At 42.4% G+C, this 25,690-nt stretch overlaps 1 protein-coding gene and 1 long non-coding RNA gene across 30 annotated transcripts in view; one reads left to right on the forward strand and one right to left on the reverse strand.

Annotated features, from left to right (window-relative positions):
• Positions 1-4,635: 4,635 nt before the first annotated feature.
• On the reverse strand, positions 4,636-24,162 carry LOC310660513. 5 transcript variants are annotated; one of them, XR_014503462.1, is made up of 4 exons: positions 22,811-22,932; positions 19,260-19,350; positions 15,413-15,565; positions 4,636-5,999 (listed from the first exon to the last, which is right to left on the reverse strand). It is a non-coding gene; the product is annotated as an uncharacterized lncRNA (long non-coding RNA). The 5 variants fall into 5 exon arrangements; XR_014503463.1 differs by lacking the exon at positions 4,636-5,999 and adding an exon at positions 24,034-24,162 and having other exon boundaries at positions 10,947-17,163; positions 22,811-22,907; XR_014503464.1 differs by lacking the exon at positions 4,636-5,999 and adding an exon at positions 23,542-23,602 and having other exon boundaries at positions 10,947-17,163; positions 22,811-22,907.
• TBC1D5 (TBC1 domain family member 5) overlaps positions 23,058-25,690 on the forward strand; it is a 242,306-nt gene continuing 239,673 nt past the window's right edge. For 6 of the 25 annotated variants that reach the window (XM_083404778.1, XM_083404770.1, XM_083404784.1 and 3 more), the window contains exon 1: positions 23,543-23,713. The gene's annotated coding sequence lies outside the window, so the exon portion shown is untranslated. Of the gene's footprint in view, positions 23,219-23,246; positions 23,714-23,869; positions 24,130-25,690 lie in introns of those variants that run through there. The other 19 variants (XM_083404783.1, XM_083404795.1, XM_083404787.1 and 16 more) reach the window with 14 other exon arrangements.

A 25,690-nucleotide genomic window follows, 5' to 3' on the forward strand; every position in this document is an offset into this window, starting at 1 on the left:
CTTTTGGCTCCTTCTTCAGCCGCTGCCCTGCAAACACTGATAAGCTCCTCCCACAGCTAATCACCTGCCTCAACAGAAACCCTGCCCCCTCTGACCTTTGACCAGGGAAAGCAGCTAATCAGCCACAAGAATCACACACACAAGAAACCCCTTTTGGCTCCTTCTTCAGCCGCTGCCCTGCAAACACTGATAAGCTCCTCCCACAGCTAATCACCTGCCTCAACAGAAACCCTGCCCCCTCTGACCTTTGACCAGGGAAAGCAGCTAATCAGCCACAAGAATCACACACACAAGAAACCCCTTTTGGCTCCTTCTTCAGCCGCTGCCCTGCAAACACTGATAAGCTCCTCCCACAGCTAATCACCTGCCTCAACAGAAACCCTGCCCCCTCTGACCTTTGACCAGGGAAAGCAGCTAATCAGCCACAAGAATCACACACACAAGAAACCCCTTTTGGCTCCTTCTTCAGCCGCTGCCCTGCAAACACTGATAAGCTCCTCCCACAGCTAATCACCTGCCTCAACAGAAACCCTGCCCCCTCTGACCTTTGACCAGGGAAAGCAGCTAATCAGCCACAAGAATCACACACACAAGAAACCCCTTTTGGCTCCTTCTTCAGCCGCTGCCCTGCAAACACTGATAAGCTCCTCCCACAGCTAATCACCTGCCTCAACAGAAACCCTGCCCCCTCTGACCTTTGACCAGGGAAAGCAGCTAATCAGCCACAAGAATCACACACACAAGAAACCCCTTTTGGCTCCTTCTTCAGCCGCTGCCCTGCAAACACTGATAAGCTCCTCCCACAGCTACAGTTCAGGATGAACTGGCTAGACCTGTTATACCGCCAGCTGAAGAACTGGCCTGGTTTAGCAGTAGTAATGTAATGTAATTAGAAAAAAATAGAAATAAATATTCAGCACAAAGTTTGTTCAAACTGCCTGTATTTATTCCTTTTACATTTTCAGTTTTCTTTTTCCCTGTCCATCCCAGTCAAAGACAGAGGAAAGCAAAAACACATACCTGTTAACATTCCATCCTGTCCAAACAAAATTGTTAGCATATTTCCATGTGAAGCTCTATAAAAGTCACTAATACAGTGCACTGAATTATTCTGACATGTTTTTCTTCCTGGTTTCAGACACACTAAGCAGTTATCTGCTACCATTCCTGTACTTAAAGCAGGAACACAGAGAATAATCCATTAAATCACAAGTGGGCAATCTTTTTTTTCTTTCGTGGTCCACATTTCCATAGTGGTCATCTGTTGGGGGGGGAACATGCTGACTGTGGGTGGGACCTCCCCATTTTCTCTTTCTCTTTTTCTGGCACCCCTTTCCTCTCTCCCTATTCTGCTCGCTCCTAAAAGGCTGCCAGAGAAGGAATAGATTGCTGCTGCAATTCAAGTGTTACAGTAGTTTAGACAGATGTTTGATGTCATAGCCATACAATTTGCTAAAAGAAAGTTATTAATTGTATGGCATATCAGATGAGCAGCTGGGGCGCTGACTTTAGGGACAGTGCACACTCTCATATAGTTTTTGGGCATATGGCAAATAAAATTCTGTGTACCAAGAGTACAGTGGGACACAGGGAACACAGCAAGGTATTTGTCCCGAGGTATTATATTTTTCCTGCCTTATATTTCTAAGTAACTCAAAGATTAAGAACTTTGGAGGGGCAGGGAAATAGGTGCCAGCTAGACAAATGAGAAAAGATCTTGAATATTTGTATTTTGTGGTGTGATTGAAGTTGTATGTTTTCATATACACTCATTGTATATTTACAGATCTATAGGCTCGTGACTAAGTTAGGTCCATTCATTTCAGTGGGTCTGCTCTGACTAAAACTTAGGTGAATACCACCCCATGTCTCAGCCTTCCCATAGATAACAGAAATATCAATCTTTATTTGTACAAAAAGTATTTGCTACCTAACCTGCAAAAATTCTGGTTTATATTCTACTTTTTGATATTAATTTGGCTTCAGTTTTTTTTTTAAAAAAAATATTCCAACCAATACAATAGGTTACAAATTTGATCATTTCCCTTTTTAAATTAGTAAAAGTACAGAAGGTGCTTTATTTCATTTCATTTTTAAAGCAAAGAAACAAAAACCAGGAAAGGTTGCAAGCCACCATAAACTAATGCTGAAGAGCAGGGCTGGATGCAGCTATGCTATTTGGAAAGGAGCTTAATCCACAAAACAAAAATATAACCATGGCACGATCCATTTTTAACATAGTTAGGTGAGGCCCATCATAATATTTAATGTTACATCCTCTCCATCGTCATATGAACTTTAATTTTACAGGAGTTGACGCAGGGTAGAAAGTCCCCTGGGATTAATCACATTTCTAAAAAATGAAGCTTCATTATATCTTTGTTCTTTGTATCTTGGCTTTTGTTAGCGCATTTTTAATTAGGATCTGGTATCTGCAATAAACAGTAAACATAAAGAGCTTTGCAAAAATGTATTAGACTGTTTGTTTTCACACTCTAATGCATATTTGCACAATTTTACCATGAAAAAAGGAAAACATGCTAAGCTCTTGGGCTCTATCCCAAATGTCCTGGAATAGAATCTGGAAATGACTAAGAATGCAGCCACAGCACATCATATTTCAGCAATTAACCTAAGAAAAGAGGTACATTCTCTAGGACTAGACGCATCTCAGAAGCAAAAGCTGCAGGGGAAAGACAGTTTACCTACCAAATCTATTTCTAGTTTTCCCCTAGGTTTCATCAATGAAGCAAATACTTAAGAAACCCACAAAGCATGGGAACTTTTGTTGACTTACCTACAGAGAAAAAGAATTATTCAATCCTTAGCGTGAAATGTATGTATCTATTTACTAGAAAATATCCAGGAGGAGTCACAAAAATGGCCAAGCAGATTGAAACTTTGCCTAAGGGCAGCTGGCTATCCAGTGCTTTCATATTTTATTTTAAATAAGCTAGGAATGTGTGGGATAAATAAATGTTAGTAAGATCCCACAACAGGACAATAAATATTACAATAGTTTGGACAAATAAACCTGCATAACTGTTAAAAAGATCATTCTAAGAATCGGGATAGTTTCCATAAGACCATAAGGTGCCGGTTTTTTGTTTTAAAGTCAAATAACTGAAAAATGCTCTTTGCCAAAGACAGATATACTTTCATATCAGTACTTTCCTATCAAACAGCACCAGAAAAATCTCAAGGTTTAAAATGTGGCTCTTGTGAACACTTGTTATTGATATGACACCTTGATGCTCTTTGAACGTGACACAAAAATCATAAAGTATATAAGCAATTCTAAGGTGTAAAGTGATTTTTTCCTACAGAGCTAAGCTTTAATGTGTTTCCAAATAAAACACAAGATTAAGTAATTTATTTTGTCATATGATTTATTTATGGGCTGAAACACTGTAAACAACAGATAAAAGATAGAGTCTCAGATGTCAAAGTAAAAGATGAAAATCATTACATTTTATTAGCAGGCAATATATAAAAATGCCAAAATGAACTGTAAAGAGAGGGATAGTGTTATGCTCAGAGGTCCCGCATCTGAGTTGCATTTGTTTTTCCCACCTCCCCTAAAGGGGAATAATAGTCTTGAATTTAATTAAAGTCTATTTTTTTAAGATTGAAGTCATGAAAAAGTTAAAAGACTCAATCACAAAGAAGAATAACTGCAAGGGTCTTGGGGAAATTGAAGTGATGAACTCTCTGATATTTTATTTCCTCTTGACTATTTGGAGGAGGATCAGAAGAGTTGGCTACGAATTGTTAAGGCGAGGGTTTTTAGAAACCTATTAATTTTGCATTAACTTACACCAATGTTAGTTGCAATAATTGCAATATACTTTAGAGGGCGTTATTGGTGAGCTTATTTCCCTTAACCCTTTTAAGTTTTCCCTCTTTGGCCTTTGGTTAGTTTCACTGTAGCTTGCTAGCTTAATGCTTAGCTGCACCCTATCACTCCTTACCAATTGCACTTTATTATGGTTGTGCTTATTTAGAAAAACTTGGGGGGGAAAGCCTAACAAATTTGTCAGGACAAGAGCCTCTAGCTCTGCCTCAATTAACAGACCTAAATTAATAGACTCAGTCCTCCTCTTCAGCCTGCATCTTCCAGTGCCATCTATATTTTGACTGTGTAATAAAATAGCACTTAAAGCCTATATAACTTATCCTCATATCTGTGCAAAATACATCCCTGTTCTCAGTTTGCCCTGTTGAGTTCCTCATCCAACCTCTGACTTCTTGATTGCGACATGCATCATGTTACTTAAGGGCGAGCCATTTTCACATGAGATGGGGGTGTAGCAATGAGGGGTGCCGCCACCACAACCCAACCACACATGCATGGGTCATTTCTAATTTCAAATCTTACAAGGAAGGTGGGTTGCTTGGTCTCCACCACAATGCTGCCATTAGTACTAATGGTACGAGCAAATAACATCCCAAAGCTATGCACACTTACTCAACTTGGGCCAGTTCCCTAGACAAAACAGTTGCTGGCCACTGTATCACTACAATATATGGGGCACAAAATATTGCTACAATATATGGGGCACCTCCACTGCTGCCTAAAGTAAGGGTGGAGATTCCCCTTTGCTCTCAAACCACCTCTGGCCTCACAGGTACAGTGGTACCTCAGGTTAAGTACTTAATTCATTCCGGAGGTCCGTACTTAACCTGAAACTGTTCTTAACCTGAAACACCACTTTAGCCTATGGGGCCTCCTGCTGCTGCCGCGCCGCCAGAGCCCAATTTCTGTTCTCATCCTGAAGCAAAGTTCTTAACCTGAAGCACTATTTCTGGGTTAGCGGAGTCTGTAACCTGAAGCGTATGTAACCTGAAGCGCATGTAACCTGAGGTACCACTGTACATGCATCAAGAAGCCATACAGTACAGCAGTTGCTCAGATAATATACCGCAAACCTTGAATGAGTCATGTTTCATTTTGGTAAATGGATTAGGGTTTTGTAGTGCAGCAGTTTCTAGACATTCAATTGTAATGCAATCAGTTGTCTCTTAGTTTGCACTTAATTCATGCAAAAATACTTTCTCTTATCGGCTTCCAGGTGCTGCTAGTTCCCAAGGTCACACATTTCAGGTACCCATTTTTATGACTCAGGTTAAAATCTTGGGCATTCGTGTTTGCATGGGCAACCCATTGAAATCAAAGAGCTGTACTTCTTAATATGAAACATGGCTGGGATTGGGCTGGCAGAGATTAAGCTCCATGTCTGAGATTAGGTGGAAAGTAAAGGAACAGAAGTATGCATGGCTGTGTAGGTAAATGAGCAAACAGAAAACAAACACATATTGCTCAAGTTGAAGCCACAAGACACTGTAATGGAGATCCCACAAGAAACCTTGATTGTGAAGGTAAAAGCCAGCATCCATCAGTAAAAATGGCAGAACATCCCTTTGGTGCCTTAAAAGACTAATTAATGCATTTGTTTGTGCCATAGAATCATAGAATTGTAAAGTTGGAAGAGACCCTGAGGGTCATCTAGTCCCTGTCATCTAGAGGATCATCTAGTTCCTGCAATGCAGGAATCTCAGCTAAAGCATCCATGACAGATGGCCATCCAACCTCTGCTTAAAAAACCTCCAAGGAAGGAGAGTCCACAACCTTCTGAGAGAGACTGTCCTACTGCTGAACAGCTCTTACCGTCAGAAAGTTCTTCCTGATGTTTACTCATAATCTCCTTTATTGTAACATGAATCCATTGGTCCAGGTCCTACCCTCTGGAGCAAGAGAAAACAAGTTTGCTCCCTCTTCCATGTGACAGCCCTTTAGATAATTGAAGGTAGCTATCATATCTCATCTCAGTCTCCTCTTATCCAGGTTAAACATACCCAGCTCACTCAACAGTTCTTCATAAGGCTTGGCTTCCAGACCCTTGATCATCTTGGTTGCCCTCCTCTGCACACGTTCCAGCTTGTCAACATCCTTCATAAACGGTGGTGCCCAGAATTGAACACAGTATTCCACCTGTGGTCTGACCAAGGCAGAATAGAGTACTATCATTATAACGTAAGTAGGGATATAAGGAAAATCTCATCTTGTGGATTCCTGAAGAACTGCTTTGGGTGATGAATATGAAGTTAGGTATATGATGATGATGGGTTTGTTGTTGTTGTTTAGTTGTTTAGCTGTGTTCAACTCTTCGTGACCCCATGGACCAGAGCACGCCAGGCACTCCTGTCTTCCACTGCCTCCTGCAGTTCAAACTCGTGTTAGTAGCTTCAAGAACACTGTCCAACCATCTCGTCCTCTGTCGTCCCCTTCTCCTTGTGCCCTCAATCTTTCCCATAAGTTGTAGAAGTCCCAGTGCTAAAGGTACATCACCTTACACTGGCCTTTGACACTATATATATAGTAAAGGTAAAGGGACCCCTGACCATTAGGTCCAGTGGTGACCGACTCTGGGGTGGCGGCGGTCATCTCGCTTTATTGGCCGAGGGAGCCGGCGTACAGCTTCCGGATCATGTGGCCAGCATGACTAAGCCACTTCTGGCGAACCAGAGCAGTGCACGGAAACGACGTTTACCTTACCGCCGGAGCAGTACCTATTTATCTACTTGCACTTTGACGTGCTTTCGAACTGCTAGGTTGGCAGGAGCAGGGACCGAGCAACGGGAGCTCACCCCGTCGTAGGAAATCAAACCGGCGACCTTCTGATCGGCAAGCCCTAGCCCACGTCCCTATATATATATAGGGTGCACCTCATTTTTCCAGACCTTTTATCACCCTGGTCTTCATTCTCTGCACATGTTCCAGCTTAAATGTACTTTATCAAATTCCTTAGGGATACTGCATTACTTTAGTCATTGTTTTTTTGATCATCTTTCCAGATTGTGTATATTAGTAAGTTTTCATTAGCTTTCAAGGTACTTTTGCCTCAGCTGGAATAGTATAAGCACGCTCTATATATGGTCTTTTATAGTCTTACATCTTAACACTTTCAAATGAAACTGTCTGAATCTTCTTATGCAGTGTGATTTACAATTTTCTTGATCCAGACTTCAGTGAAAGAGTTGTGTGTTGAATGATGACAAGACTGGGCCCTAAGGCAATGGCTCTGAAAAAGGAAGGGATGGAACCGACAGAATTTTAAAGATTTATTTTTTTTCTAGAAACCTGGGCCAAACAGTATTCCACAGCCAGACAACTAGATAACAGAACTAAGGGGAATAAGTTTAGTTCACTGGGATCTATTTGTATGCTTGAAAATAACTACACCTTTTTATATTACTTTAATACAAAAATAAACCTAGTTAATTCCAGTTATTGGTTTAGGTGGGAGGTTTGCAAATTATATTGGAATTCTCTGTTCCTTTTTCAGCCTCCGAGAAGTGACTCATCTGGTGGGGTAGAGCCACAGCAATAGCCTCCTGGCAACAGCATCACTGCCACTTACTCGGAGGTACACACAGTACTAAAGGAGAAGTTGCATGGGCACACTGGCGGAGGCAATTCTGCACAGCCCAGACCTCACTGCCACCTTGCCACACCCAGTAAACACAAGTAATGCCCCTGCTGGGAGGCTGTTGCTACAGCTCTGCACCACCAGGCAAGCTAGTCTTGCAACCTCCAAATTTGAGAGGGCTTTCAGTTGTTGGAATCACTGGCGGAGGAACGGGGTGGGGGGAGCGCACGGCCCCCGGCACCATTGGGGAGGGGGGTACCCTCGCGGCGGCCCCCCTGGACATGCACCACGCATGCCCCTGCAGGCAGCATGCAACGCCCCCAGGACGCACACCACGCTCCCGCAGGCAGCGCAGCACATCGCCAGGATGCATGCCATGCCCCCCGTGAGCGGCATGCCACGCCCTGGGATGCAAGCCCTGCAGGTGACGTGCCACGCCCCCAGGGTGGCATGCCATACCCCCTGGGACATGTGCCAGCCACGCCCCAGCCTGCTGTCCACCCCCGGTGCCAGAGCATGCAGCTTCGCCACTGGTTGGAATGGTAAAGATAGGATTCTGGACTTTGAGTCATAACAAGATTACTGTTAGGGTTTCCAGTTTAAGTCAAGTATGCTCTCTTCTTTTTATTCGCCAATAATGCCACCACATTCATATCTTATTGGCTGCATAGCATAGCTATGGCATCACTTTTACTCATTAATCCATGAAGAAATGCCATTACTCGCAGTGGGCTTCATTTGTTCCATAGCCGATGATGCTATCCTGCTCACTCTCTAACCCCTTTCAGACTCTCTCCTCGTGTACTGTGAGTCTGTACAACCACAATCATACTCCCCGCTCAACACACATCTTTTGTAAAATACCTTATTGACTAAGTAATCCAAGATAGAAAGAGAAATAGTGACGGGAGTGGAAAATGCAAAGAAGCAGTAGTAGAGGAATCAATGACACTAAACAGACCTTTCAGCTTATTTTGAGGTGGGGTGTTGGGGGGCTCTGAAACAAGGGCATTGGAGGCCCTGAAATGGGTGGGTGGGGAGAGGAATGGTTGGGAGGTGGATGTTTGTTTGTTTTTTAAGGATAAATGTTTGACTATAAGGTCTGCATCCCAGTATTATTTCTTTCTCTCACTCACTCTCACTCACCTTTTACATATGTTGAAGGCGATTTACAGACATACCATAAAACAATCTTCCCTGGTATTCCAAATTAATTACTGGCAGATTATTTGTTCTTATCCTGTTGATTTTAATTAGGCCCTGATTTGCATGGCACTAGCTCAACAGAGCTTAGCTTCAGGTGCATCAGCCGCTCTTTCAGCGCCACATCACAAAATGCGGCATTGCTACTATGCTAGGATCACAGTCTAATGCATATGCACATAAACATACCATCTCTGTTTAACACAGAAAAATAAAATGAAAAAATAATCATGAAAACATGCAGCAGTTTTTGAAAACATTTGAATATTTATTAAGACATAGATTGGAAAGACTGGGAATAGAGCTGTTTCCTTCTGAATTTGATCCTCTGTTTGCCAAATGTTTAAATTATATGTTTTCTTAGTGCTAAGGAAACCAGCTTGGCTTTATCTTCTATTTGAATTTCTCTGTGTTAAATTCGTACTCCCCCCGCCCCTTTGTGACTGTGTCAGCAGCAATGTGTAAAGCTCTGGAAAAGAAACGGAGCTGTATACTAGAAAATTGCAGTGCATTCATCCAGAAGGTATGTTGTATCTGGCGTACATACCACATCACACCAGAATACCGAGAACTCCTAGTGTGCTACTTGTGTTGGACTTTCAGTGTTGTGGCTCCTTTAACATAGGGTTCGTTGCAATTTGACATAAGGTATGCTCCAGAAGGGGGACGCGGGTGGCGCTGTGGGTTAAACCACAGAGCCTAGGGCTTGCCGATCAGAAGGTTGTCGGTTCGAATCCCTGCAATGGGGTGAGCTCCCATTGCTCTGTCCCAGTTCCTGCCAACATAGCAGTTCGAAAGCACGTCAGAGTAAAAGTAGATAAATAGGTACCACTCTAGCGGGAAGGTAAACGGCATTTCCGTGCACTGCTCTGGTTCTCCAGAAGTGGCTTCGTCATGCTGGCCACATGACCCGGAAGCCGTACGCCGGCTCCCTCGGCCAATAAAGTGAGATGAGCGCCACAACCCCAGAGTCGGTCACGACTGGACCTAATGGTCAGGGGTCCCTTTACCTTTACCTTATGCTCCAGAAATCTACTCTTTTACATCAGGGGTGGGGAACTGATCTCTCCCTACCCCCACAGGTCATGTTTGACAGGTGGAGTGGGGTGCCTGCCTGTCAATCACCTGATGTTACACTGACACCAGGTGACACATTTTCACCTTGTGTAGTACACAGCATTGTGAAGCCCCAACTATCAGCTGAAGCCTTTGAAGTGCGGCACAGAGCTCTTTGTTGCTTCTCCTGCCTCTTGAGAAAGACTTTCAGGCTTTGTAGTGTTGCACACCAGTCCAGTGTCCAAACAGTGTGAATTTGCAGGGGTTCCAGGCACTTACACCTGGTTTGTGTTTCCTTTTGGAAGGAGGCACAGCAGAGACTGTGGTATTTTTTTAAAAAATTATATATGGTTTATTTAAACATATATACAACCTGAGCCTATGATGGAGGGATTCACACCATTAAGGCATCTTAAGGCAGCCCTGTTCAGGGAAGTTTTTAATATTTAACGCTGTACTGTTTTTAACACTTGATTGGGAGCCGCCCAGAGTGGCTGGGGAAACTCAGGCAGATGGGCGGGGTATAAATAAATAAATTATTATTATTATTATTATTATTATTATTATTAACACCCCAAAAGGGTCTTGTTTCTCCCAAGCTGATTGGATTCAAACAGAAATTAAATGTTGCCCTTACTTTCCAGCTTGCTGCTTTTCCTTCTAGGTCACATCAGTACAACTTTTAATGCTAAATTTTGGCTTTTCCCTTCTAACTAACCATTTGCCATCTTACACAGAGCCCTTTTCCTTTGTTCCCCTTAATGGACCATCACCCAGGCGATCACCTCATCAGAAAGCTAGCCTAGTTTATATTTTAACACTTGCTGGATCCAGGAATTAGAAGGGTCTTGGTATACAGCCTACTGCCCAAACTCATGTTATAGAAAGGTCACAGGATTCTCCAGCTGTCATAGCCAGAATAAGACATAGAGGAATGTTAGCCATTTTTAAAGTCTAAAACTATTGCATCCAGTGTCTGGTGATGTCTAGTGATTTCTTAATGACTGTTGCAAAACAGAGAACATATTGAAAACCTAAGGGTATTGTTGTTGCAAGAATCCTTCTGCCCAGACAGAGATATATTATAAGCATAATATCATAGGAGCACTCATCATCCTTGGAAATAGATCTTGAAAGCATATTAAAGCACTATACCCTTCACTCAACAGCAGCAGCATCAGTTTAAATAAAACTAGAAGAAAGCAAGAATGATACTGACTAGGAAAAAATATCACTTAAGATACTCTCACTTCAATATTCTTTCAAACGGAATTTATTATTGGCTTCTATGACACAAGACAGGCTAACAAAATGGAAATATATTAGCAGCCAAAATGATGGGTTGAATTTTTTGGGGGTGGATAATGATTAATAGGCCTAAATTGCAGAAATATAATTAATGCATTGGAGGCATGAGTTTGGTTATAACAGGAACAGCTGTATTAAGGAGATGTAGCAGAAAACATCTTATTTTGTTGCATGATATATGTAGGCACTAATCATACATCCTCAGTAGCTGTGAGCCAATGTGGATAGTCACAGGAATTGGTTATTTTTGTAGTGAATTTCATATCCTTCAGTTGTATCGCTTTGAACAATTCACTATAGAGTTGGGGCCATCTGGCTATCTATATCAACGGTATTCACCAGTGGCCAATTCTCTGAAGAGTGAAAACTCACCACATACATGCACACTGATGTACAGCCAAGAATTTGTGAGGCAATTGTCACAGACACATTTAGATTGCTACCACAACAGGTCTCGTCCCCCCATTCTACATGTGTTTGTGTGATATATGTTGCACCAAAACTGATAAAAATGCTCCTTCCACACACAAGTTAAAATGCTGGGAGATTTTTATTTGCTCATATACTAAAGGAATAATAGAGATAATACGATGAGGAGGAAATAAGAGGCGCTTGTAGTGGAGATTCAATGCTCTATTACTTAAGGATAAAGAATTTCTAATAGCCATTAAAATAAAACCCAAGAAGCATATAAATTTTAATTTCAGCTTTGTATCATACCATAATGTATTGGGAGCTTTTATAGTGACTTTCAGAAGCTGGGTTTTTAGGAAATGCCTAGGGCAAGAAAAACCGGAGCTATTAAGAAAGCTAACAATAAAAAAATTAGAACATCAAAATTCCACAGTAAAAAGCTTATGCAGAAGCATTATACATTAAGGTGCTATTGAATAATATTGCTGTTAAAGGAGCCAATTATTTTTATGGAACAAATAAATTTTTCTATGATAATTCAAATAAAACTGGTAAATGGTTAACAGCCTTAATAAAAGGGGAAGAAGAATGTCAACATAACAACAATTTATACTAAATGAGTGGTGATCATGAACAATGAGGACGAGATAAGCAATGGCTCCAAAGGGTACGGTTAGCCTGTATAAATCCAACACGGGGGTTACGGAAGGTTTGGGGGCCCAGCAGTCAAACATTAAGAACAGGAATGATTCCAAATTCCTCCTCCTCTTATCCTTCCTCTCCCTGGACTTAGGCGTTCTAAAATACCAAATCTTGCTTCTGAAGTGGAATCTATACATTAAGGAATTCTCCATTTTTAACGAATTTGGTACAGAACACTATGTATGAGGAGTTTGCATAACTTTCCATTGTTTCATGTCTCCCTCCCACACCCGTCAAGTGAAGAAAACACTTGCACAAAGCAATCACCAGGTTTCTTTAAATGATGCACACCAGTTTTGTGCGCTGATAAAGGACGACCCACATGAAAAGCAGGTTTTATGTCATTGTACATATGGTGGGATTTTAATCAAATGTGCAGGATTCTGCACAAAGAGAATCTAGCCTCATAGCCACACAAAAATTGCAGCATTTTATCATGCACATGTGTGCATTCGTAGTGCAGAGTGAAGGAAAGATAGAGGTAACCTGATGGAACTGAAAGCTCCAGTTTTTGAATTAATTTAGAAATTCCCCTACTTAAGGTGAGAATTCAGGAGGAATTGAATGCAGAGCAGAATGGACTAGATGAAAAATATGAAATGGAAGTGAGGGAAGAGATTCATCTATGTGGCCTCAAGCAGCTTCTTAGGCATAGGCCCCACTGAAATCACCACCTTCTCCCAAATGCCATTGTTTCTTCTCTTAAGGCCCTTCTTTAAGTCCCATTATCTCTGGAAGTGAGGTAGGTGATACCCAGAGATAGGGCCTTCTCAGTGGTGGCACCTTGGTCTCTGGAATGCCCTCTCTTGGATGTTTTTCTCATGTCAATCCTTCTTAATGCCCAGTAAAGCAGGGCCTGGGACACGGGTGGCTCTGTGGCTTAAACCACAGAGCCTAGAGCTTGCCGATCAGAAGGTTGGCAGTTCGAATCCCCGCAACGGGATGAGCTCCTGTTGCTCGGTCCCTACTCCTGCCAACTTAGCAGTTCAAAAACACATCAAAGTGCAAGTAGATAAATAGGTACCACTCCGGCGGAAAGGTAAACGTTTCCATGCGCTGCTCTAGTTCGCCAGAGACGGCTTAGTCATGCTGGCCACATGACCCAGAAGCTGTACGCCAGCTTCCTCGGCCAATAAAGCAAGTTGAGCACTGCAACCCCAGAGTCGTCTGCGACCGGACCTAATGGTCAGGGGTCCCTTTACCTTTAAAGCAGGGCCTCACCATGACATTTTGTTGTCTGAGACAAAGAACAAGCTCACTCACTCAATCTCTCTCAAACATCATTCCACGTATGGAATCCAACTTGAATAGCAATTGAAACTTACATCAACTAGTGGTGAGACAATATCATCCACTTTACCTGAGGGCAGCAGCCTAGCTGAGAGGACTCTGATGATAGGTTGCCCTGCAGCATCTGCTACCTGAGACACTTGCCTCATTTGGCCTGATGGTCAGGCCAGTTTGCTGAAAAGTCTTTTTTAAAATATGCCCAGTAGTTTTAGATGATTTTAGAGCCCTATCCAAGATTTGCTGGCTTCACTGAGGAGGGGATTTAAACACAAAGCAAGCAAAAGACGACATTTTAGGGCTGTGTGCTCACCCCTCAGCTTCGCTTCATAGCCCAGTTCAGAACTTCAGATTGGGCCCCTATTTGATTCAGATAGGCTGGGTTGGGGGCTGCCTCAGACCCCAAATCCCAAGCAATATCTGGAAAACTGAAGTTTCAGCTATCCCATTGACTTATATTGGAAAACCAAAATTTCCACAACTCTTTGTTGTTGTTTTTCACATGGGTGCATGAAAATTGCAGACATAGCAGCCCTCTGAGAGGGGATTAACTCCAACAAATTTCAGGCAGGTAGATCCAAGGGTTCAGGATTGTGATAGGATTCCATAACTGAACTAGAAGCCACAGTTCTGGCGTCTGGTTCCTCTAATTCTACTCACTAGGGGTAGAAAAACCTCAGTAGTCACTTAGTAAAAGGAGCCTAAATTTATTCCTGTTTATCTGAAAGATATATTAAAAATGTAAAGGCCAGATCAATCACATTAAAGCCAAAAATACTATATAAAGCCTCCAGATGGTATGCTTATTTAATATATGCAAACTTGTGTTCCTAATACTGTCACTCTTATCTTCCTTCACCCTCATACCCTAAATTTACCTATTATGTCTCTTCCTGATCGAGGACCTCCTGCAACTTGTTAAACTCACTGACATCACTGAAACTTTGTGTGGGTTTGAGCCCATCAATGCATATCTTGTTATAATTTTGGAACTGGATTTTAAAAGCAGCAACTTTGATTTAGTTGTGCACGGCATAACAGAGCAACTATAACCAGGGCTTTCATGCATTCTTAAAATGCAATTAATTACTTTTACCTGAGTCTCAGAGTGGATACATATTATATATATAATATTTAAAAATATGCCTTTAAATATCTTTGAGGAAAGACCAGAGGTCAATGCGTGCAAAATGCCCCGTGTACAATCCTTTGCATCTCCAGAAAGAACTGGGAGAGACTGTTGCCAGTCAGTGTAAACTAGCCTCCCTGCATGTTGTGCCCTGCATACGTATTGGACCACACCTCCTGTAATCCTTGAACGTTGGCCATGCTGATGGGAGTTGTAGAAAATACAAAAATGTGAAGGCACCAGGTTACAAAAGGTTGGTGTCTACAATACTGAGCTAGATGAACCAATGTAGCTAATGGACTAACTACAGTATAATATACGAGTCTCACAATCACAAAGGTATGAATGGTAGTTTATAGGTTCCAGTAGGAAGTACTAGATGGAGTTAGTAAGCAGCAGTTTTGCTGATGATCTGAGGACCGCTTTGTACCATTTCCAAAGAAAATGACACATTTAGGAATTAATAAGGACATTTACATATGTATATGTCTAAGTGCACATGTAAGTGCTGCTGATCCTCTTGGGAATTGGAGCAGCTACAAACACAGTCTATTTTATGCTTATTTGTTTTTCAATTTTTACACCTCATCCCAGCAGAGCTCTTGATGCAGTTTACAACAAAATGATTAAAATCAATAAACCATTCTGGAAATACAAACAGTTGCAACATCAATGCTAAAAGTGTTAAATCACTCAAGAGCAATCGGTTTAACAAGAGAATACAACAATTATGCGTCCAGCTTTAATTAGTCAATGCCCTCTGTAAAAGAGCCATGCTTATAATTTCCCTAAAAAGGGGAAGATTATTTTGGACGGATGGCTCCAAAATTTGAGCAATTTGGGCAATTGAAGCAGCTCAGAAGTCCACTACCTCTTTCTGTACCTTTGCTAGAGTGTTGTGGTGGTACACCTAACAGAGTCTCTTCATAAGCTCTTGAAGCAGCAGTAGCCAATGTAGTTCTTTCTAGATGTTGTTGGACCCCAACTCTCATCAGCTCTGGTTAGGAACATCTGGTGGTCACCACAGTGGCAATCCCTGTGTATGGGAAGAGGTACTTCTTCAGGTAACCTGAGCCCCAACTGCAAAGGGCTTTACAGTTTCAAAGCCCAAAAGCCCAAAATACAGATCGTAGCCAATGCAGCTCTCCCAGAATAGGATCTCTCTCTCTCTTGTCAGTATTTGAAGGGATCTAACTACAGTATTTTGGACCAACTATAGTTTCCCAAGTATATTTCAAGGCAGCGCCACTGAAGAATGCATTACAGCCAGGTTAAGAGATTTCTGTTAGCTCAGGCTTTACAGATTTGTTGTATTGTTTATACTGGTTGGATAGTTTTGGTTCATAACTTCTCAGATTTTCTTGTATTGTTTTTATTTTCTTGTTTGTTTATATGTTGCACTGTTATTTGGCATTCTTATGTACGTCACCCTAAAATCTATGTTTGGATCAAGGCTCAGTTTAAAAATTGTATGAATAAAGAAATAAACGCAGAAATATAATCTACGCCAGAGATAGGGAATTTATAACCCTACAGATATTGCTGGATTACAAATCCTATCTTCCCTGACCATTGACCATGTTGGCTGGAACTGCCAGGAATTCCAAAAACCTCACCCATGATCTAGAGCCTTTCAATGTATGTATTAGAGTAGTGAGGTCTCTGTTGCTCAGAGCAAGTACAATTGCAATTGTAACAGAAAGCACTCCTGGTCACAGCTGCCACTTAGAAGTCAAGTAGCAAAGCCATGCTCAGAAGTACTCTCAAGACACAGGCCTGGCTGGCTTTTTTGAAGGGGTGTGCAATCTCATTTGAAGGAAGCTATATATTCACTTCTTGCTTGAGTGACATTATCCCTTCACTGTTAAGACTTAACATATCTGTATTATCTGGATGAAGCTTCAGTTTATTGGCTTTTATCCAGCCCATTACTGACTCCAGTCAAGAGAGATACCAAACGTGAGTCACTGAAATCCAACCCATTCGTGACTTTTCCCAATGATTTCATTGTTGAAAAGGAAATAAGCAACTATCTGACTTTTAGAAGACATCTTACATCCCTATATGGGGAAGCTTTTAATGTTTTATGTTTTACTGTGCTTAATGTTTTAATTGTTAGACGCCACCTAGAGTTGCTAGGGCAACCCATTCAAACGGATGGAGCATGAAATTGTTGTTATTAATGTGGGATAAATCAGCCCCAAATAACCAACATGCTTAACTCCAATTAATGCATGAATGGGTTAAGACCATAGAGTAAGCTGTCTTGCCAGGCTGAGCTAGGTCACACCCCCTCCCTTTGGGAAGGTTAACAAACTCTTTTGTTCTCTTTTTCCACCATGTGAACCCTACCAGTGAGGAGGTCTAAACTGGGTGTTCCAAGCTTAGACCACATGGCTATATTTGTGTTTCTATACAAATAATTTAGAAATATTTACCACTTTTGGAGCCTAAGTTAAACTGCCTGACTAGTCTTGCTGCTGTATGGAAAAGCACATGAATATGACCTTTGAAGAGTTTGTAAGTAAATCATTTTTAACTTACCAAGTGTCTCTTTCTATGCTAAGAGAAGTGGGGAACTTTGGAAACAACTTAGAAGGCGATATTTTAAAGGTCTGACTTTTGCTGGAATCCCTGGAATGCAAGAGTCATTAGGAAAATTACTGAATCCTTACTGAATCTCTACCCCAAGTTAACAAATGAGAATTGATCTAAGATCTGAGTGGGGCTGGGGACAGTAGTTTGAGTCAGATAGAAAAAAATAAAGTTAGTTAAAGGCTGAAGGCACCATGGAGTGCTGGGTGACCCTCCCTTGGGACCTGATGGTGGTCAGGGGGTCTGTGCATGCTATGGATGCTCATGCTATTTGTCTCCACCAGAGTTTGAAAGCCCTTTGGCTCTGCTCTTTAAAACAGCCACACACCACGCTCTCGCTGCATGAAATTGAAATTATTTAACCCTTTAAGCTGATGAGTGAAGGATTTGATCTTGATGGCTGCAGGAGTCTGCTTCATCATTGCATTCCCTGCCGTCCCCCCTCCCCCAGTAATGGGCTAGGTGGCTGTGGTTTGGAGGATATTGCCTTGTGAGCTAAGATTGGCCTGCAGACTAGAAATTTCCCACCTCTGATTTAAGTTATTGATACAAATGTTGAAGAATACCAAACTTTGCAGTGTGCCACTCAAAATTTCCCTCTGACCCACTGATGGTAACTCTCGGGAGTAGTTTTCCAACCAGCTGGTGTTAATATATTTAATTTACTCTGCAGTCACCGAAGCAAATCTGAGAGGGTTGTATTATTATTGACATTAAAATATGAGTCTAACAATCCTATTTCTTACAACTGAACATGTAAATGACCAGCAGAGCCAAGAACAGCAGTGCTGATTAGATGTTTCCTGAGGCATTGTCTCTTTCTGTCACTAGATAACAGCCTTGAATACATACAGCAAATATTTTATATAACACAAAATTTATGGTAAAACTTTAATGGAAATTTTCTTTTATTTGGCAAAACCAACCAAGTAGCAATTATGTGGTTAAATTAAAAAAATATGTTTATTGATCAGCATGTAATTTACAATAAATGCTGACACAAATTGTAGAGCTTGCATGTCATTAATTCCTGGCTCCTTCCATCATTGACTCCTTTCAACAACTTAGCCAGCATGATCTAATACACCTGACAGTTAGAATGAAGAAACAAGCCTATGTCAGCTTTTCCTGATCTAGTCTCCTCCAGATGTTTGGACTCCAACTCCTATTAGTCCAGCCATCATGGCTAGAGTTCATGAGTGTTGAGAGTTGTGGTCCAAAACATTGGGAGGACACCAAGCTGGGGAAGGCTGGCATATCAGAACATGAGGAGAGCCAATGATCCATTCTGTTCTCTCAGATGTCTATGGGAAGCTCACAAACACTCTGTCCACCTGACAGTGGAGGTAGGCTGATGGTATGACCACACACACATTGTAGGTGCTAATACCATGTGTGGCTCTACACTAAAAATGAAGGTTAAACAAAGAAAACAAAGTGTCAGCAGCCAATTTGACTCAAGGGAGTGGATTAGTTGGTTTCAAATATGGTAGGCAGGATAATTTCATGTTGTGTGTAGTGCAGCGTTGGACTAAAATTCACAGCATCCCCCAGCCAGCAATATCAGCAATAGCCACAGAAGTCCAGTGACATCTGGGAGTCCACACTTTCCCCTCCCTGGGTTATGGTGTTAGACCCCGGGCCAGGGAGGCATAGGTTCAAATCCTGAGTCAGAACTCACTAAAAATCCAATTTAATCAGAATTAAGTCCCATTGATTTCAAAGAAAGTTATGCCCTATGATGTATTCTTTGGATTGCAGCATTTCCTCCAAATATATAAAGGTGCTAAGCAAGTTTCTCTCCACTACTCCCATTTATCATCACAACAACCCTGTCAGCCTATCCTACCTGAGTGGTTGTGAGGATAAAAGCGAGAGAGAACTCCATATGCTGCCTTGGAACTCCTTGGAGGAAAGCTAGGGTCCAAGTGGTGTCAGTAACTAAAAGTTAACATGTAGTGCTTAAAATGTATGTCTTCCTATGGTTAAACATATATCTGCATCAGATTACTTGTGGCTTCTGTGGTTATTGGGTGAAGTCATTGTTCTTGACATAGCAGTTTTAATCCACATGTAGCATTCACATTAGTGTAGTCCACTAGAATGCAAGAAACCTTGAGTTGCATAGTTCTCACTGAAATCAAAGATTAACTGTTCACGCAGATTTCACATGTGACGCAGCCTTTGGGTTTATGTTCTGTGTTTGCCACGTGCTGTACACCTAAACTGTAATAACAATTCAGTTAAATCTTTACAATATTTTAAAGTGAAATGGTTGTCTAAAAATAAAAACAAACTTATTATAGTTGTATAATATTCCACATAATGTAAAGCCCCAAACAAAAACATTTTGCTGCTGCTGTTACCAGGTTATGGTGGCAGGCAGTGGAAGTGTAACTGCGGTAACAACAGAGACCTTATTTTCATGAGTAAGAAACATAATGAAATATTGTTGCTTATAGCCTATTTAAGTGGAGCAATCCCATACCAATTAATATGTTTATATTAGGGCATTGGTATGTGTTCTTCTGGAATCCTAAAATGTTCTTCAGGAAATGCTCAATACATCAAGGTAACAATTATTGTAAAGTTAATTTAAAATATGAATAGGCCCTGAATACTTCACACGGTAAAGTTCACCAGTAGCAAAATCTGCACTTAACATTGCAGTGACCCTGTAAATCTTTATAAACAGGAGGTAGCCAGTGAAACCATGTAGCGCCAAAGTCAGCCATTGGTGGCGCAGATTCTTTTAAAATGACAATGGGTGACAAACAGTATGGCAATTCCAAGCTGCCTCTGGAATCCTAGATAAATTCTGCCCACAGCAATGTGTTTACTACCTATCTTGTTGACAAAATAATTCCTTTTCAGTATGTCTTCAGGTTCACTAGCCTGACTGCAAAATCTGAACTTAGGATACATAAGGTCAGCCTTGTTGTTCTATTTTTATGGATCATTTTCAATTAGTATCATTCACTGATTGTGTCCTTGGGGGAATGCAGCTACCAACTGCAAATTAAACCTCTGTCGCTCCTATGCAGTTAAGGCTAGGAGGAGGGAAAAGTAAGCTTTGGTAAAGAGGGGTATACTTTCCATTATTTTGTCACTAATATTTTGAAGAGGGACTATAGCTGCAATCAAGAAAGTTAAAATTAAAAGCTTCAATTTCCAATGCTTGCTTCTGGTTAACGTCATACTAAAAGTGAACAACACTACCCCAATATACCCACTAAAACTAAAGACATAGTTTTTCTTGTTGGGAAAGGGAATGCCATTTGAGCACTACCCCACATAGGCAGATACATTCATAGTTCCCAGGTAAGAAAAGGGCAGGCAGCCCAGCCAAGTTCCAACTGAAGTTGGCAAAACACACAGCTCATTTATTACATTGTGACTGGTTCCACGACTGAAAGCAGCACAAGATACTGCTTTATGTTTGCATTAGGATAGTGATGCCCCTGTCAACGTGTTGAAATGTGGGTATGTTGTAGTGATAGGCAAAACAGCATGGGGAAGCTACTGTCGGAAAAAGAAAGCAAAACAGCCCTGTTCTGGGTCTTTCCGAGTTCAGCTCTTATCTGGAGATCTTTTATCTGTAAGTATTTTGGACCACACCCACTGAGAATACTGCTGGATCCTAAGGTTTGGACACCATTGATAAGGTCACATTCATAAGTTCATTCTTTAACAAAATACGAGTCAGCTATAAATGAGGCAGTAGGCTGGTTACGCAGGACATGAAAATGGTTGGGAGAGTCAAGAGGAACAATTGGCACCTGCAGTTATCTCACCTTGCCTTAGTGATAAGGTCGCCTCTGCCTTTAGTACACATGCCAGCAGAATACCTATGCACTAGCTAATTTAATCAATATGATTTTAAGGCCAAATGTTGAACTAGGTTCCACAGAATTAATATTTTCTACAATTATCACCAAGAACATTCCAGCTGTCCAATATTGTACTAAATGATATACCGTGGAATCTGCAAATGAAAGGCTGGCTTATTTCTTTCAGGAAGCAGGCTAAAATTAAAATGTCCCAATACGGAGGAAATCTTGTGCATATTCAGCAGTTGGTAACAACTTTAAATTGTTGTTACCAGAAATAAGCCTAACTTTACTGTGCTTATATTAGAACAGGATGTTTAAACCTGCTGCTGTAAAACACCAGTCAGCAGTCTTGATCAGAAACAGTGGTAGGCTGATCAGAGAAGAGATAATAATTATTTCTAACAAAATCCTTTACTATGCTGAAGATCAGTGTAAGTAAAAATGGACTGTAGGAAACTATTGCTTTTTGAAGTGAATGCCATGTTTTGCAAATGGTTCTATAAACAATATTGTCCACCAAAGTCCAGCCTCCTTTCAAAAGATAGAATATCGCCCATACAGGAGGCAGAGAGAAAAGTTTATAAATTACGCACAGGACTTTGCACCTGATCCACTTCCAGAGATGCAGGCTTTTTAAAATCAGCAGTGTCTTCTCGCCAGTGTTATTTTTACAGGAAAAGAGGTGCTGGAGTTTACCAGGAACTTCTCCCTTGTTCTCTTAGAGTGGCAATGGTGCCCACCTGAAAGGTGCTAGAGTTGAGCTCTGGCTGAAAAAAAAGCCCTGATTTTCGCTAATAAGTGTATTGAGTCTTCCCTCAAAAAATGAAGCTGATCATGAGCAGAATGCTACCTTATTACTTTGCCTGATGTTTAATATCAACAAGCAGGTAGCCTACGGTAATTAAACATGGTAAAAGGGTATGTGTGGACGGCACTGTGGTCTAAACCTGAGCCTAGAGCTTGCCGATCAGAAGGTTGGTAGTTTGAATCCCTGCAACGGGGTGAGCTCCTGTTGTTCAGTCCCAGCTCCTGCCCACCTAGCAGTTCGAAAGCATGTCAAAGTGCAAGCAGATAAATAGGTACTGCTCTGGTGGGAAGGTAAACGGCATTTCCGTGCGCTGCTCTGGTTCACCAGAAGCAGCTTAGTCATGCTGGCCACATGACCGGGAAGCTGTCTGTGGACAAACGCTGGCTCCCTTGGCCAGTTAAGTGAGATGAGCGCTGCAACCCCAGAGTAATCCGCAACTGGACCCAATGGTAAGGGGTACCTTTACCTTTTACCTATGGTCTCATTAAACCAGTGGTTTTTGAAGAGTGTGGAGTACCACACTAGTGTGGCAGGAGAGGATGTAGTGGGAAGAATGAAGGCCAATCAATGAAACATTTGAATATTTCAATGTTGTGTAGTATAGTATCAAAATATTTTATTTGCAGAATATGGATAGCTTTCCAAAATGAGAGCAAAGACTTTGAAGTGATACTGAGGACAATCCTAGTTGTGTTTCCCAATGCATTCTATATCAATTAAATTTTTGGTATGGTGCGAGCAATTTTTTATTCTGGAAGTATGGGGGGGGGGGGGGAGAACCACTGAATTAAACTGTCATAAATAAGAGCTGGTGGAAAGGAAGCAGAATATACCAACATTAGGACCACAGGGTTGCATCCAACTTATGTCATGCTCAAGTATACCCACTGAAATCACTGCTCCAAAATGCAAGGAGATGGCATAGAACTTCTAGGGGCGCTGGGTTTTTTGGCCCCCACAATAAATTATTTGAGGGGGCCAATCCCCCACAACGTTGATGGCCATTCCCATTCAAACATGATCGATTATGAAGGGTGGGGCTTACCTGGGCCCCCACAATATTTTATTCAAGTCGGCACCCCTGGGAGACGGATGCTCAGTCCGCATTTTAGTCCAGCTTTACAATCTTCCTGCCACTTCACCTTTAAGCAAACGAACAAAAAAAGCAAGAACAATTTAAAGCAAGTTTCAGGAAAAGTAGCCTGCAAGAGCAGGAATGTAGTGGGGGGTTTTCTGAGGTGGGGGGTTTTCTGGGGTAGGGGAGTTGCTTTTTTTTATTTCCGGGGAGGGGGTGGAAAGCGAGGCGAGGGCAAAGGCAATAAAGGAAACACGCTCGTCTCCTCAGGACCGTCTTCCACAGTAACCAGGCGGCAAGTCCCCTTCGACTCAGTGGGCCTCCAAGTCAACGGAGAGCTGCCCCTGGCTTTCCTTTTACGTTTTATCCAACTGGAAGGTTAGTCTAAGGCGCTGAGCTGACCGTTTCCCGGCTCGCGGCGAGGAAGCCGCGGACTCCGCTCTCCTCCCAAACGCCTCACACGCGCCGACAAGCCCACAGCCCCCTCCTTCTCCGCGTCTCCCTCCGCTGCCGGCCTGTCCCTCGCCCGAGTCCCCGGGCCCCTCAGACCGACAGGCGTCCCGAAAGTGCCCCGCTCCGAGCAGCCGCCGGATCTAGGCCAGCGCGCCGTCGCCGCGCGGTGTGGGCGGCCTCCGCTTCCCCTCAGCGAAGGCGGGCGCCTGCGTGCAAGAGGCGAGGGGGCGGCGGTTGAACTCGGCTACCGGCGCAAGGCTTCGAGGAAGGTGGTTGCTGGGCCTCCTTCCTCTTTTCCCTCAGCCTGGCGGGCCGTGGGGGGAAGGCTCTTGAGGGAGAGAGGGAGGGACGCGGGCAAGGAGGGGAGGAGGCAGGCAGGCAGAGCCGCTTTCTCCAGCGCCCCTGCACCAACGGCAGCAGGTAAAAGCCGACGAAAGCCGCCCGCTCCCAGCCACATCCCCAACCCCTTCCCGCTCCCAAATGGCCGCCTCCTCGGCTGCAGCCACCCCAGGTCTTTCCTTCCGTCCTTCCTTCCCGCTTCCGTCCCCTCACGGCTTCCTCCATTCCCGGCTGTCACTGAAGGGCAGCCGGAGAAGGGGAGGAAGTGGCTCTTTTTGAGGCCTGCAACGTCAAAGGCCGCTCCTCTTCCACCCTCCTGCGCGCCCGTTTCTAGAAGCAGGTTGCGGGGAGGCGCTTCCTGGCGCTGCTGCTGCTAGTTTGGTGGTTGCCGAGTTTCTCACCCTCAGCTGGTTTCCAAGAGGCGAGAGAGAGAGAGAGAGGACGGGAGCTGCTCATGTGGGCGTTGTTTTCACCACCCCCTCCTAATCTGCTCATAGGTGAAGCTAGTAGAACTTTCCCTTCCTTCCCTCCTCTTCTCCGACGCTCTTGTTTCTTTGCTCCTCCGGCTCAAGCTGCTCGGTTTTCCTTAGTTGCCTCTCCACAAAACTTCAGTTCTGGCGTTTTATGGTAGTTTCACTTTCATATCCCTCTTCTGGACAGTGGAATCCTATGCATGTCTTCTCAGGAGTCAGTTCTGTTGAGTTTGGTGGGCCTTGTGACCAAATAAGTTTTGTTTGTGTGTGTGAATATGTATACAGTGGTACCTCGGGTTACATACTCTTCAGGTTACATACGCTTCAGGTTACAGACTCCGCTAACCCAGAAATAGTACCTCGGGTTAAGAACTTTGCTTCAGGATGAGAACAGAAATCGTGCGGCAGCAGGAGGCCCCATTAGCTAAAGTGGTGCTTTAGGTTAAGAACAGTTTCAGGTTAAGAACGGACCTCCAGAACGAATTAAGTACTTAACCCGAGGTACCACTGTATATATATATATATATATATATATATATACATACACACACACACACACACACGCCTTACAGATCCATTCTATACATATCTACTCAGTCCTATTGAGTCCAGCACTGCTTATTTCTAGGCAGTTGGATATAGGATTGTGGCCTTAGGCAATAATGTTTTCCCGTTGCCAAATTCAGAAATGAAGTTTTGTGACATCTGCTTACTCATCGTTTCTGTTCTTGCTTTTTTCTTTTTTTAAACCAAACTAGAAGCTGCCTCCTAAGTACTGAGAACACCCTATTGTTTAGAGAACAGTTTGAGATTACACGAACCTGTAACCACGTAGAGTGGCTTAAGGTGTTTTGAATTGTGGAAGACTTTATTGAAAGAATTGGAGTTGTCATGCTTACAAGTCCCTAATTTAGTGCCTATGAGTTGATGGGTTAATTTGTATGGGCTAGGATTTTTATTTTTAAAAACCCATGCAACTACGGTAGTTTTGTGTCTTCTGGGCCTATATTCTAGGTGAAGTGCTCCCTATTATATAGCAAATCATGAAATTTCAGGGACTTCCAAAAGTGGTTTGTTACATGGGTTGTAGAGGCGTTGTGTGTGTGTGTGTGTGTGTGTATATATATAATAGTTCAGCCCAAGCACTTGGACATGTGTAAGGTAATTTTTTTGTGTCTGGCTGTTATCTTTATAGAGTAACACATCTCTTTTGAAATAATAATAATAATTATTATTATACTTTCTTGCTTAGAAAGTATACTAGGGACACAATATAGGATTTTAAGCATGAATACTGCATTTTATGCACAAGGTGAAAAAGTGGCATGCCCTGATTGTGGCCTGGTTCACAGTCAAACACACGGCACGCTGGTGCACATTTAGTATTAAACACGGTTAGTGACTATGGAGCTGTTAATGATAATCTGCCACATTCAGAAAACATGTTTCATTAACTGTTAGTTTGATCTTAAACTTGTTTGTGTGGAATTACACCCACTTTGTTTAAACTGGGTTACTCCCACCTGAGTCTGCATGGAATTGCAGCCCGGATGTAATAATAATGTGTCCTAGTCCAGAATAAGTT

This window comes from Podarcis tiliguerta, assembly GCF_965153285.1.
Source record: "Podarcis tiliguerta genome assembly, chromosome: 12".
In the NCBI taxonomy this organism is placed as follows: domain Eukaryota; kingdom Metazoa; phylum Chordata; class Lepidosauria; order Squamata; family Lacertidae; genus Podarcis; species Podarcis tiliguerta.